This window comes from Mus musculus, chromosome 14, assembly GCF_000001635.26.
Source record: "Mus musculus strain C57BL/6J chromosome 14, GRCm38.p6 C57BL/6J".
Lineage (NCBI taxonomy): Eukaryota > Metazoa > Chordata > Mammalia > Rodentia > Muridae > Mus > Mus musculus.
In genome coordinates, this window is record NC_000080.6 from 105,595,650 (window position 1) to 105,610,155 (window position 14,506).

Below are 14,506 nucleotides of genomic sequence, written 5' to 3' on the forward strand. Positions count from 1 at the left end.
GGGGCATATAAAGTTTGCAAGTCCAATGGGCCTCTCTTTCCAGTGATGGCCGACTAGGCCATCTTTTGATACATATGCAGCTAGAGTCCAGAGCTCCGGGGTACTGGTTAGTTCATAATGTTGTTCCACCTATAGGGTTGCAGACCCTTTAGCTCCTTGGGTACTTTCTCTAGCTCCTCCATTGGGGGCCCTGTGATCCATCCATTAGCTGACTGTGAGCATCCACTTCTGTGTTTGCTAGGCCCCGGCATTGTCTCACAAGAGACAGCTATATCTGGGTCCTTTCAGCAAAATCTTGCTAGTATATGCAATGGTGTCAGCGTTTGGGAGCTGATTATGGGATGGATCCCCGGATATGGCAGTCTCTAGATGGTCCATCCTTTCGTCTCAGCTCCAAACTTTGTCTTTGTAACTCCTTCCATGGGTGTTTTGTTCCCATTTCTAGGGGAGTTTCTACTTCAATGGAGTCCTTGCTAGAGAAGGCCGAAATAACCTAAGAGATTAAAACAAAACAAAACAAAGCAACCCTCTGAGGTGTTAGGTTCAGTGTTTTTCTGCTCCCAAATCATTACAGTTGAGAAGGAAGCAAAGTTTGAAATTGACTATGTGCACAAGTCCTGCAATATAAGGTACAGATACATTGCATTTTATGATGAAACAAAAATAGCTTTTTATGGTATATTCTAGTCTTTCACCTCTTCCAATCACTATTTTATTATTTCATTTTATGTGAGAAGATGAGAAAAGGTGTTGGGGTCTGCAATACATCCTGATCTGCAGGTGAGAAATTTGAAGTTTAGTGAGGTTAGGTGGCACCTCTTTGTCTAGAAAATGGAGATATGGTAGTGCTGGCCTGAAATCTCATGGGTTTTTAAAATCTTTTATTTGCTTGTTATTTCTTTACTTTTGAGGTTCAAATAACAATAGAAAAGTTCTGTGGAGATTTGAATTTAGAATTTAAATGCAGATGAAGTGAGACGCTTCGGTGAATGCCATCAAAGCAACTAGGAGACTAGGAAGGTTGAGAGGTTACAGATAAATGCTTCATTGTGTAAGAATATTTCTAGGAATGTTTTGATAAATCCAATTCACACATGAAATGGACTCACAGTGAGCCTCATGTTAACTGGCATGTAAGGAGCTACAATTGGATTTGATAAATAAATATTTTTTTATTCTTGTATCAGAAGGAAAGAGAGAGAGAGAGAGAGAGAGAGAGAGAGAGAGAGAAAGGGAGGAAGGAAGGAAGGAAGGAAGAAAGAAAGAAAGAAAGAAAGAAAGAAAGAAAGAAAGAAAGAAAGAAAGAAAGAGAGAAAGAAAGGAAGGAAGAAAGAAAGGGAAAAGAAAGGGAAAAGAAAGGAAGGCAGGCCTCCAGTGTTGGCCATTCTATTGAAGCTATCTCTTCTTCACTTGAAGAACCTTAAGTATTATAGGAGAGGTATTAGACATTTTTTCCTTGAAGTTCAGATTTATACTTTTCAGGTATTTTAAATATTACAAACGATTAAATGGTTGCACACATCTAAAGACCATAATTTTATCTACACACACAACTTTTGTAGAACAGTAGAAATAACGCTGCTAAAATTATCATAAGATAATTTTATCTTAATAAAATAGCTCTGAGTCTATTTTGTTGAAGGCATGTTAGTTACAGCACCTGCTCTTACTTTTTGAATGAGGTCTTTGAACATTATTTTCCCTCTGTAAGAAAGTTCTTCCTAGAGCTTTGGAATAATCTCTTATACCAAGGCCCAGAATCAGTGCTTTCACTTCAGTAAGCCTTCTTTAATGGTGCCATTTGAAAACAGCCTAATTTTAACTTTCTTTATATTTCATGCCATACTTTATAATTATTTGAGGAATAATAGCTATAAATAATGCTACATTTAGTATTGCCAATGAGTATAAATTGGTCCAACCACTTTAGGAAGCTGAAATTTAGTATTCTCTCTAACACTGGCCTTTAGTCTAGAAATCCCTATTTGTATGTATAGAGCTTTTAGAAGCTGCGACAGAACCCCAAAGAAACACACATAAGGGCATGCCTCTGGTTTGGTGACTCATGCTGTAATCCAGTGCTCAGAAGGTGGAGACAGGGATACCAGGAGTTTATGACCAGCTAGGACGACATAGCAAGTTTGAGGCCAATCTGCAGTACTAAGACCCTGTCTCAAAGAAACACACACACACTCCCAGGCTGCCTCTGTCTCCCTCTGTCTCTTTCCCTTTCTCTGCCCCTCTCTCTTTCTCTCTTTCATGAACAGACGCACACATGCATGCACATACACAAAATAACCCAGAAAAACACAACAAGAAAGAGTAGTGTTCTTAGCATTATAGTATTTATATAAACTATTTGATTTGTATCAGTTTCAGAATTTCACAAAACTTTCAAAAATTGTATTTTTCTTGAACTTATGTATTATCATTAGAGAACAGTATTTGGTTTTTGTTTTATGGTTCTGTGTGTGTGTGAGTGTGTGTGTGTTTAAGACAGGGTCTTACTACATAGCTCTCTCTTGCCTGAAATTTGCTAGAGAGACCAGGCTGGCCCACACAGACCAGCCTCCTGAGTACTAGAACCAAGACAGGTACCACCATACCCAGCTGAGAAAAGTTTTTATGACACACATTTTCTGAGGAAAATTGGCATTTCCTTTATGACTTGATGCCCATGTGATTTCCAGAAATGATCTATGTGTTGTATTTTTTTCTTTTTTCTTTTCTTTCTATTTTTTTTTTTTTGTTTGTTTCTCCAGAGTTTTCTATAGATCTATCAGAACAACTTTACAACTTAATCCACTTGGCTGTGAGCCAATCTTTCCCTTCCCACTACAACAAACAATCTCTCTCTCTCTCTCTCTCTCTCTCTCTCTCTCTCTCTCTCATCCTGTTCCTTCTCTGACTGGTAATTTAAATATCTAATATGCTAAAAGCAGCGAGGTCTAACTCAACCTTTGGGCTCCCACTCCCCTTCTCACAGAATGGCATGGCTGGACTTTTGTTTGTTATTGAAGAGCGAGCTCGTTCTTTTCCAGTTCTGTACCTCAGGTGGCCGGAGACCTGCATGAAGAATGTGGTCTTCCCTGGTGGGCACTCTCGAATTTGGCTACACATTTTTTCATCCCCCCAGGGCTTCTCAGACCAGGTAAAAGGCACGTGTGTCTGATTGTTTTTATGCTTAGATGAAAGCTGACCTCTGCTGCAGATTCTGGCTGGCTTTTCTTCCCCCTCAGTGTTTTATGGAAACCAACAACTGTAAAACAGGAACTGTAACTCCGTAGTTGTTTTTGCTTTCCAATGGGTTTTTCTAATTTACTGTTTTGTTGTTGAACCGACTCCCCAGATCCTGAGTTCATGTGAAGGAGTTCTTAATTCCAAACTCTGCATTTTGTTTTCAAAGGGCCATTGCAACCAGTACTTCATTCTATTTTTAAAACTAAACCTTTAAGATACAAAGCTTTTCTAAAACTATATATGTTGCCCTATTGGTCTTGGGTTAGCTTCCTGGTTGCTGTCTGTTTGAATCCATGTGTATTTCATATATTATTTGGTTAAAAAATGTATGCATATCTCAGGGTCTGTACTAACACACTGATTTAATATTGATGTGACATATTTTATTTAACTTTTTTACATTGACTTGTTTATTTGGGGTAATATGTGTACACACGTGAAAGAAACAAAGAGACAGAAAAAGGATGCAGAGACAGCCGATGATGCGCATGCCCGAGGTCAGAGGCCGGGTGAGCATCAGTTCGGTCTAGCATGTGGGTTTTAGAGATTGAACTCAGATCTCCGGCCTTGATGGCAGGAGCCTTTACATACTGCACTGTTTTACCGGCCCCTTGATACAAAATTAAATTAGAGAATCCATGTATAGCACTTAGCTCACTGCCTGAAATATATGCAAATCTATAAGACGGGGTTTTAAAAATACTGGACTGAAAGAAGCATTTGTCATGTTCTCTTAGCGACAAGGAGTTGTATCTGTTTTTAAATTTTTCTTCCTAAAACCATCTTGCTGTCTTATATGAGCTGCGTACACAGTCAAAGTGCAGTTATGCTTGTGATTTTTCTCTATGTACAAGCAAGTGTAGCTGTGCATACGTAAGGAGAAATAATTGGTTACAAATTTCATCTCCCGACGCCCAAGGACTAACGGAACCCGGAAAGGAAGAAGCTATTCGGAACAATACGAATATTTCTTGGCCCTGTCTCTCTTCAATCTAATTTTCTGTCCATTGAAAGCAGCTGTGCCTTTCTCACTCTGACAATTCTGAAATCAGGGTAACTGGTTCCTCATAAAGACTAGGATGCGCTGGCAGGAGCTGCCTCTGCCGGGAGCTGCTGAATGTTCAATGGTGCTTGATTATACAGGAGGTTAATAAGACCACTCTGATTATTTCCTTCTTGGTGAAACTGCCCCTTGTCTTATTACAAAACCGCTAATTATCCCTCAAACCAGAGATTCTTTAAATAAGCACGAGAGGCAGCATTATGTAACAAGTGCAGGGGCTCTTTTTCTTTGTAAGGTAGATGACTTTAAAAAAAAAAATGAAGATGTGGTTCTCAAACTACATGATTATACACTTAAAATGCACAGCACACTGGCTTCGACATAGTCCCTGTCGTGTGCGCCACAGTAACCACAGTGTTTTTAAAGTTTTGTTACCTCATAAGGAAGCTCTGCGCTAAGTGATCACCCCAAGCTGTGTTTTGAAAGTCCCATTCTGCTCAGCAGCCGGGCGTGGTGGCGCACGCCTTTAATCCCAGCACTCGGGAGGCAGAGGCAGGCGGATTTCTGAGTTTGAGGCCAGCCTGGTCTACAAAGTGAGTTCCAGGACAGCTAGAGCTATACAGAGAAACCCTGTCTCGAAAAACAAACAAACAAACAAAACACACACACACACACACACACACACACACACACACACACACACACACAGCCAAACAGACATTCTGCGCAATAACAAGATTGCACTGAAGGGTATGGCCCATAGGAGATGCCAGGTGGACTTATCCCTCAGCGCTACGATTTGGTGTCTTTACAAAAGGTTTGAAAAAGGCAGTTTCTCCTCTTTTTCTTTAGCCATTTGAGGCTGTAGAGTTTCTCTTATCCCATCGCCCTGTACTCAGGACATCATCCTGGAAGCAGACTGGATCCTTGTAGAGGGTGAGGTTGCTGGTGCCTTGATCTAGATTTTACAAACTGCAGAACTGTGCTATACATTTTGTTTTTGCCCACGTGGTGGTAATGTATTTCCACAGCACAGATAAAGACAACCCCAATCTAGGTACTTTCTTCTCCAAGCACTAAGCAGCCACTTTATGTCTTGGTAATTTTTTTTCTGGATTTATATTTGAATAGAACTATATAATATGTGGTGCTTTTTAATTGCCTTTAAAAATGTGTGTGTGTGTGTGTGTGTGTGTGTGTGTGACCTGTGTGCAGTGCCCACAGAGGCCAGAAGAGGGTATTGAGTGCTTTGGAAGTAGAGTTATAGGCTTTAGTGAATCAGCCCATGTGAGCACTGCGTATCCAACTTGGGGCCTCTGAAAGAGTAACATATGCTCTTAACTACTGAGGCATTGCTCCAGACTACAAAATAATTTCCTCTTGTTCAGCATAATGTTTTCAAGATTCAGTCACATTGGACCACGTATTAGTACTTTATGGCCAAATGCCATTCTATTGTGTGGTGATTGCACATTTAATCTGTTTGTCAGTTGACTGAAATTTGTTTCTGCATGGTGAGGAGTAAGAATATTGCAGTCATAATAATTAATGCAGCTTTTAGGGTGTGGGTATAAAGATGGATATTTCCATTTCCTTCGAGTAAATTGTTAGGTAACTCTGTGTTTAATGATTTCAGGACCTTTGTAGCATTTAGTTAAAACAATATATATTTACCTATACCTACATTTAATTGGGGGAAAAAAAAGGTTTGTTTCCTAATCCTTTCTAATTTATAAATTTTTATAAAACCAAATGATAAGCAGTTATTAATAATATTTCTAAGATATATATGTATATGTATGCTCTCTCTCTCTCTCTCTCTTACACACACACACACACTGATTTGCAAAAGAACAGTACAAACCTTAAAGTTCTCTTACAAATTTGGCCGTGCACGCCAGTAGCTCTGCTGCTTCAGTTCCTGTGAGGCCATTGTTCATCCCCAATCATAAGCAAGCAATGACAGCCATAAGCCTTGAGGTGTCCACTCTGAGTCATTATTTCTTTCTTTGCTTTCCTCAGATTAGCTCTCCTGTATCTCAGGCTGGCACTGAACTCTGCTCTGTAACGGAGATGGATCTTAACCTCCCTTTCCCTCTGCCTCCACCTCCATAGCACCGGGATTACAGCTTCGTAGCCCCACACCCCGTTCCTGTGAGCGATGAATGAAACCCCACGTTCCATGCATGCTAGTCAAGTACTTCACCAACAAGTTTACAGTTCCAACCCCCTGATCACTGCACAGTGTGTAAATATCTGGACTTACTGTCTACATTATTCTAGAACTTTTGTACAAATGAAGCTGTAAGTCCATCTTAATGCTTTTTTCTGATTTTATATTTTATTTGTGTTTCAGAAAAATGGGGATCTCTTAGCAAGAACTCTAAACCCCCAAGACAGGACTGGGTACGCCTAGACCCTCTCAGTCTCTCAGCTCCTCCTTTCAAACTAATACAGTTTTCATAAGTAGAGATTATACATACATAGCAGGGGATTTATTTGCTGGTCTTCTGAAACATATATAAATTTCTTTTAGGCATATAGTGAAGACCAACTGGAATATTAATTTTAATGTCAAAGACTTAAACAGCTAAAATGTCACCAATGGGAATTTACATGGAAATTATAATTCAGCTGACAATGTATTAATATATGAACCATCTAACAATGCAAAACTCTATACTTAGGGTATGAAAGGTCTCTAAACCTTTAGAAGACAAAGTATAGAATACTGTATATATCATGCCACATTGTAGGGAAATACATGCATGAGAACCCACTAAAGTTAATGGAAAGTAATGTATCTATGGAACAGAGCAATGTCTAGGTCCCAAGAGAAAGGGATATTTGTCATTGTGTACCAAATAGTGTCTCTCCATCTACTTCATTTAGTCTTTCTGCTTACATTAATCTTACTTAACAGTGCACCACACACTTGGTTTGTTGTATGCCATTTCCCATGTAACACAACTTCTTGACATTATTGCTTCTAAAATTTAGATAATCATTATTAATGCCTTAAGTTTAATCTTGATTATCAACTTCCCTGAATTTAGAGTTATACTCAGGAGATACACTTTGGGGTGTGTGTGTGTTTCAGAGAGGCGTAAATGAGATGGGGACACCCACCTCAGATGTGGGTAGCTCTCTTCCGTGGTTAGGGTTCCATACTGAGAAGGGCACCATACTGGAGCTGGCAGTGCAGCCGCACTGGTCTCTTTCTGTTTCCTGATTGAAGGATGTGGTATACTCGCTGCTGCACCTTCCTGTCTCCATGCCTCCCAGCCACTACCCACGGGCCCCTCAAACTGAGCCAAGACAAACCTGTCTTCTTGAAGCTGCTTCTGTCTCACATTTTGTCAGTGATGTGACTAATGCACCTTCTTAGCACGATGCATTTACTCAGTTTCAGAAACTCAGTGGAGGCAGCCAGCTTCACACTTGAGCTTACTGCACAGAGCACGCCTCTCTTGGAGAGGAACCTGCAGCAAGAGCTTAAACAAATCCACTTCCACTCAAGGTACTTGCTATTTCTCTGGTTATTTAAGGAGTTGAACGAGGAAGCCTGAATTAACTTGCACCATATTTCTGATTTATTCCAGGCGGATTTATTTATTGACCTTTTAGTCTGGAGCCCTGGGAACCTGCCTCCTCCAGCACCTTCTTAATCCTACTGTGGTTTCACACCAATGTAAGAGTTTTGCTAATGTTATATTCCTTCAAACTAAGTGGAAAACAACATAGGAGAAGGCTCAAAACTTTGTTTCCATTTCAAACCAGACAAATACTTGTATATTTGAGATTGCTTAATGAAGGCACCAGCTGTCTAAATCCAACCTAAAATGTGACCATTTAAAATATTTTTTAAAGATGACATTTGAATTAGAAAAGATTAAAGAACATGTAAGAAAAAAGTCGATATTTAAAACCCACAAATGTATAACTGCCACGTCTAAAGCTAACATGAAAGTAAGTTGTAATGATATGCATAATTTTCAGTAACTAAAACTAAAAACACCTCTACGCTTTCCCTTTGTGAGTTCTCACAAAGTACTTTGTGCTCCCAATGTTTACAAAATGGGACATGTGTTAGAGAAATAGGTCAGTTGGTAAAGTGCTTGCCCTGCAGGTATGAAGAGTTTGAGTCCCTGAGCTCATAAAGAAGCAGGGCATAGTGGCTTATAAGCCCAGTCCTAGGAAGGCAGAGGCCAGTGGATTCCTGGAGCTCACTAGCTGGCCAGTCTGCCCTGCCTGCAGAGTTCTAGGCCACTGAGAGTCTCAGCAAACAAAGGTAGAGTGTGCCCAAGGAACAAAACCCATGGTGTCCTCTGGCTTCCAGAAGGCTCACATACCTGTTCATGAGCACACGCATGAAAATGCACACACATATATATACACAAGATAAAAATGTAAAGAATTGACCAACCACAGGTATGACAACATCTGTCTGACAATTAAACACTCCATACAGCCCAATTGTGCTCTCAGATGTAAATGCATGGTGGTTGTAACTGTCATCCGGTATAGCAGAAGAGTGCAGCCATATAAGGTGGTCTTGAAAGCTACGTTGAAATGTCTAGCATTATCTTCTTATAGAGTTACTTTGAATAATCATGATTATTTTTTTCATCCCTAATTCTTTTACACATGACATTTAGGCATTAAGAACAAAAAAATTCAGGAAATTCAAACATTCCCCTGGAGTCCTGAGGAGTCCTGACTGCGTCTTCCTCCTGATGGGAATGATCGCAGAGAGTACAAGGTCCTGCTCTAAAGGCATAGTCTTCCATTACGGTGACTCATGCTAAATGATAGCCAATTTAGGATACCCTATTATTTCCCCACTAACAGATAACTCCAACTTCTATAAGATAATAAATTAATCTCACTTCTTTAAAAAAAAAACGAAACGATTTCTTCACTGCAGTTGATAACTTACAAAAAATACATAAAATTATAAACACAGGGAGAATGGAGGAAACAGTTTGGAACTTTCCTAACAGATAGTTAACTGTTAACTGAAATATTAGGTTAATAAAACACAAATTACAGAGCTGGCAAGATAGCTCAGTACACAATGGAGCTAGCTGCCAAGCTTGGCTGCCTAGCCGAGTTCTACCCTGGTACTCACATGGTGGAAGATGAGAATTGAATTCTATAAATTGTCTTCTAAACTCCATATTCTGTGGCATGCATGTGTGAACACAGGTGCGAACACACATAAATAAATGGATAAATGGAATCGAAAAATGTAAAGACAAGCTATGAATCAAAAGCTGATAAGTAGTGTAGCACATAGGAAGCCGTCTTGTTCATCCAAACCCTGAACTCTCTCTCCTTTGCATGCCAATCAGGATTATCAGCAGTACTGGGAGGGTCAGCGAGATAACATTGTCCCTCAAGTCACTTATTCTGAGAAGGTGTGACCCACACTGAGCCCACTGTAGCCTATGGCAATGGTGATGTCAACTCTCAGAGTTGGGCTAAGCTGCATTTCCTTTGTAAAGAGAAGCTATTTTTGAGTTGTTCCTAACTACAAGTAGGAATTAAACTCTCAGCTCTGACGAAGGATGGCTTTTCAGGTGAGATACTCACATGAACAATGATTCTAAGGAGGAAATGTTGCTTTTGTCTCTTGCTCTTTTTCTTCTCCTTTTGGTATGTCCACTGTGATGGAGTTCTTGGATACTGAGAGATTTCCCTAGTATAATTTAACCTTATTTTCTCTTTTTGTTTTAGACATTCCTATCAACAAATCATCACACTCTCGTATTCTTTCCTCACCTCTATCAGATCAACTACCAGCCCACCTGAAACATTCTTTCTTTTGCACTGCAGATTTTTTTATAGTTATTATTAATATATTCTTTTAAAAATCTTTTTATTTATTTATTTTTAATTAGGTATTTTCTTCATTTACATTTCAAATGCTACCCCAAAAGTCCCCCAGGCCCTCCCCCCAATTCCCCTATCCACCCACTCCCACTTCTTGGCTCTGGCGTTCACCCGTACTGAGGCATATAAAGTTTGTAAGACCAAAGGGCCTCTCTTCCCAATGATGGCCGACTAGGCCATCTTCTGATACATATGCAGCTAGAGACACAAGCTCCAGGGGGTACTGGTTAGTTCATATGGTTGTTCCACTTATGGGGTTGCAGACCCCTTTAGCTCCTTGGGTACTTTCTATAGCTCCTCCACTGGGGGCCCTGTGCTCCATGCAATAGCTAACTGTGAGTATCCACTTCTGTGTTTGCCAGCCCCCAGCATAGCCTCACAAGACACAGGAGATTTTGATTTCTCTTTCCATCTATGTTTACCTGTTCTTAAGTGTTCAGCACCACTCCCACTTCTGTATTAATAGGCTTCAGAGTCACAGTGCTAGGGTGCTTAGGGGGTTATGGTCTGGTCCTGTGATTTGTCATAGAATTAATCTGCTCCTACTTGCTGACAGCTGAACCTGGGCATATCTACCTACCTAACCCTGAGATGAGACAGAGTGCTGGATGGGCCAGAGCTGGGTATTTCCTCCATTTCACACAGAAGGCACTAGTCTGGAGCTGTGCAATTCCCTTCTCCCAAGTTTGTCGGTTGGAAAGCCCCAACAAATTAGCCTGTGGAAAGACAGTCTCTCTTGAGGCCAGTAGGAGAAACAAATTCTAGAGGGCTTCAAAATGGTCACGTTCCCTTTTTTTGATGGGAAGACAAAAAGATCTTCTCTGATATTCACTGTGAGGAGCTGACATCTGGGGAGAGGGCATCCGGGGATATGGTGCTCAAAGCTGTGAATGTCTCCACAGCAAGGCTCCTGGGTGTGTTCTCTCTCAGCCTTGTCTCCATGCAGCTCTAACATGTCGCTATTTTCTCTCCAACTTCTGGGAGGGTGAGGGGTAGCAGTGTGCCTGTGGTCTCACTCCTCTGAATCTAAGAACAACTGCAGATTTTCAGGGGGTGGAGAGCAGTTTGGGTATTTTTGTTCTCAACAGAATGGCCATTTTCAGCTTCTTGAGCACACACTGGACAGACAACTAGATATTGGTTTGCTCCCATAAAATAAGCACATTGCCCATAAAAATCTGTGAAATCTTATCAGAATTTGCTTGCATTGTTTGGATTTTCTCAAAATCTATATCCTGAATCATTTAGAGACATTTTTTGTTCCTATTATCTGATATATCTATTTGTCACTTTATTCTGAAAACCGGAAGTATCAAATCCTGATTCTTTTTCCCCCCGTGAGACAGGCGAGGTGCCACAGAGCATGACTCTGCCTTGACTGTCCCTTCCAATAAACAATTGCTCACTGTGGGCCTAGAGTCTCCACCCAAGGTCAGTGACTAATTTGCAACTTTGAAAATAGACTAAGCAAGCACAGAATGTGTGTGCAGTGAGATAGAACAATAAGTTGCACTTTTAAGCAAGTTGTGTCTTCTTTAGTTACAATGGCATACAGTGGAACTTAATAAAGAGAATAAAACAACATTGCTCCATGCAATTGTAGGTCCTACCCCATGGTGAACTTTGGCACTTGCCCCTGGTTTTACTTTCTTTGCTGTAGCTTGCCCCTGTGCTGAATTACCTGTGGATTCATGGATTCATCCACTATCCACTGCAGTGCTTCAAGTGGCTTCCTCATGAACTATGGAAGCTATGCGTGCCACTGGTTTCATTGGATTTCTGTGTTCACCACTGAATTGCTGGGTAATACACGACTGAGTTTCACCCTACTTCAAAAATAGGCAACTACTTGTTGGTCAGCCTTTACCAAATATTGACCATTTGGTACTCCGTTGCTTCGCAGTGGCAGAGAGCAGATGAGAATGGCTGAGAAGGTAACTCTGGGAATGGCTTGTGCTTAGTGGGCCAGTTCCTCCCCTTCTACCAATCCCCCTTAGCAAACTCTGCAGTGCCTTCTAAATCTGCTCTGTGTCACCATCTCTAGGAGTTTAATCTAACTTTTCCTGTGACTATAACTCCTCTATGGCCCAGAAGTCTCTGCAAATGTCACAGCAGAGTTTGTCTGGGCAAATGCTGCACCCACCATCCATATGACCAGGACCATATAGGAATGAGAGCTGTATTTATCACCCAACAGCAGCTGACTCCTGTTGTTGAATTAGGGAAGGACTGAAAGAAGCTGAGAAGAAGGGCCATCCTGTAGGAGGACCAGCAGTCTCAATTAATCTGGACTCCCAAGATCTCTCAAACACTGGAACAGCAAACAGGCAGCATACACCACCTGATGTGAGGCCCCTAACACACATACAGTAGATGACTGCTGGGTCTGTGTTCATTCAGAGAAGATGCACCTAACCCTCAAGAGACTGGAGGCCCCAGGGAGTTTAGAGGTCAGGTGGGGTGGGGGTGGTGGGGTATCCACATGGAGACGGGGTGGGGTGGGGAGGAGGTGTGGGATGTGGAACAGTCAGGGGGTGGGTGGGGGGCAGGGAATGAAATGTCGAGTGTAAAAAATAAATTAAAAATAAAATTAAATTAAAAAAAGAGAGAGAACCATCTACTACGCCAAGGACTTTCACACTTAAGCGGATACTGGTTTATTAATGTGTCACATGTATTACATGTGTTCCAAATGATACTGTAAATATCTTCACAATACCACGTGTGGGCCTTTTTTAGGCTTTTCTCTAGCTAAAGCATTGTGGGTGATCTGTAAGGAGTTATTCAACTTTCTGGGATTGGAAGAAAACAAATGCCAGTTCTTTGATAGGCTATTTATCACCACCTAAAAGCACTACTAATTCAGTTGTACTTTGTTCCTATCGGATAGAAGTTTAAACTAAATGGCTCAATCTACGATATGACTTCAAACAGTAGCACGCACACAATGGTTAGCACCTGGAGAGCAAGGAAGGCACAAGTTTATCTTGCATTACAGACTACATTAAATAATATGGGTGCGATAGTTGTTTCTAAAAGCATTCTTTTATGACAGGGCCCAATCATGGGGTGGTGGGGCCAGTGTGAGCAAGTAGTGTCTCTGTAACTCAGAGGGCAAAATGCAGCGTTGGGCAGGCAGCCTTTTGGTATCACTGAATAGTCTCCAACCCACGCTCTTTTCTTTCCTTCCCTTTCTTTGTGGTTGGGCCAATCCAGCAAAGTGAAAGTTGGTGGCACTCTCTGGTATACTTACCTTGGCAGTAGATCCAGTGTCAACCTATCCACTGGTCTGAAGACCAGAGAGAGGTCGCCTGCAAGTTATTAACTATTTAGACAGGAAAAAGTGAGCTGTAAATTTCCAAATAAGCACACTGAGGTGGATTCAGGAAAAGCCCCCCTTTCCTGGACAGCCATTTGAAGGATGTTTAATTGACTCCTTCTGCCAATTGCCTATACATATTTTGCCTTTGTAGACAGGTTGGACAAATTCGCTCTGTGTGTATCTTTTTATGACAGGGTCAGTAAACCTCTTAGAGGTCTTTGACACCTGGCTTATAGTCTTGTGTATCTATTAAATATTGTATATGCTATTCTTTAAATAGGAATTCTAGCTATTACAGCAATGTATGACAATTGTTAAAAATATATTTGAAATAATCATAATTTTGAAATTTCTGAGTATAGTTGGAAATACTTATTTATAACCCCTGAATCTCAAAGAGTAACATATCAAGAATTTGAAAACACTGAGAAATGTGTACTTTTTTGCTGTATTATAATTCTAAAATGTACTACCATTACTAAATAAATTGTTCTTTGTTTTTAAAATTCATGAGCTATATAAAGAGTAGAAAATGTAACCAGTGGAGTCTTTTAAATGGTATGTAGGATTTCCTCTAATTAGGAGCAGTGAGAAGACGGTACAATAACAGGTTTCTGATGACATCCTACAGGAATATTCAATGAAAAACATGATATACAGTTGAGATCTGGAGGCTGGAGATATTATATTACTCAGTGATTAAGACCAATTACTATTCTTGTAGAAGACTCAGGATCTGTTTCCAGCACCCATGCAATGGCTTACAACCATCTCTAACTTCAGCTCCAGGAGATCCAATACCATCTTCTGGCCTCTGTGGACACTGTACACACATGGTATACTTGAATGCAGGCAAAACAGTCTAAACATAAAAGAATAGATAACTAAATAACTAACTAAATAAAATAATTTACCTCTCCCAATTGGACAACAGCTCCTTCTGGAATTAGATGTGGAAACTGACCACTTAAGGACAAGAAAGTGTGTTATAACTAGAGAGAACATTAAATGACTCACATGAAGTATACGCTATATGTGAATGCAGT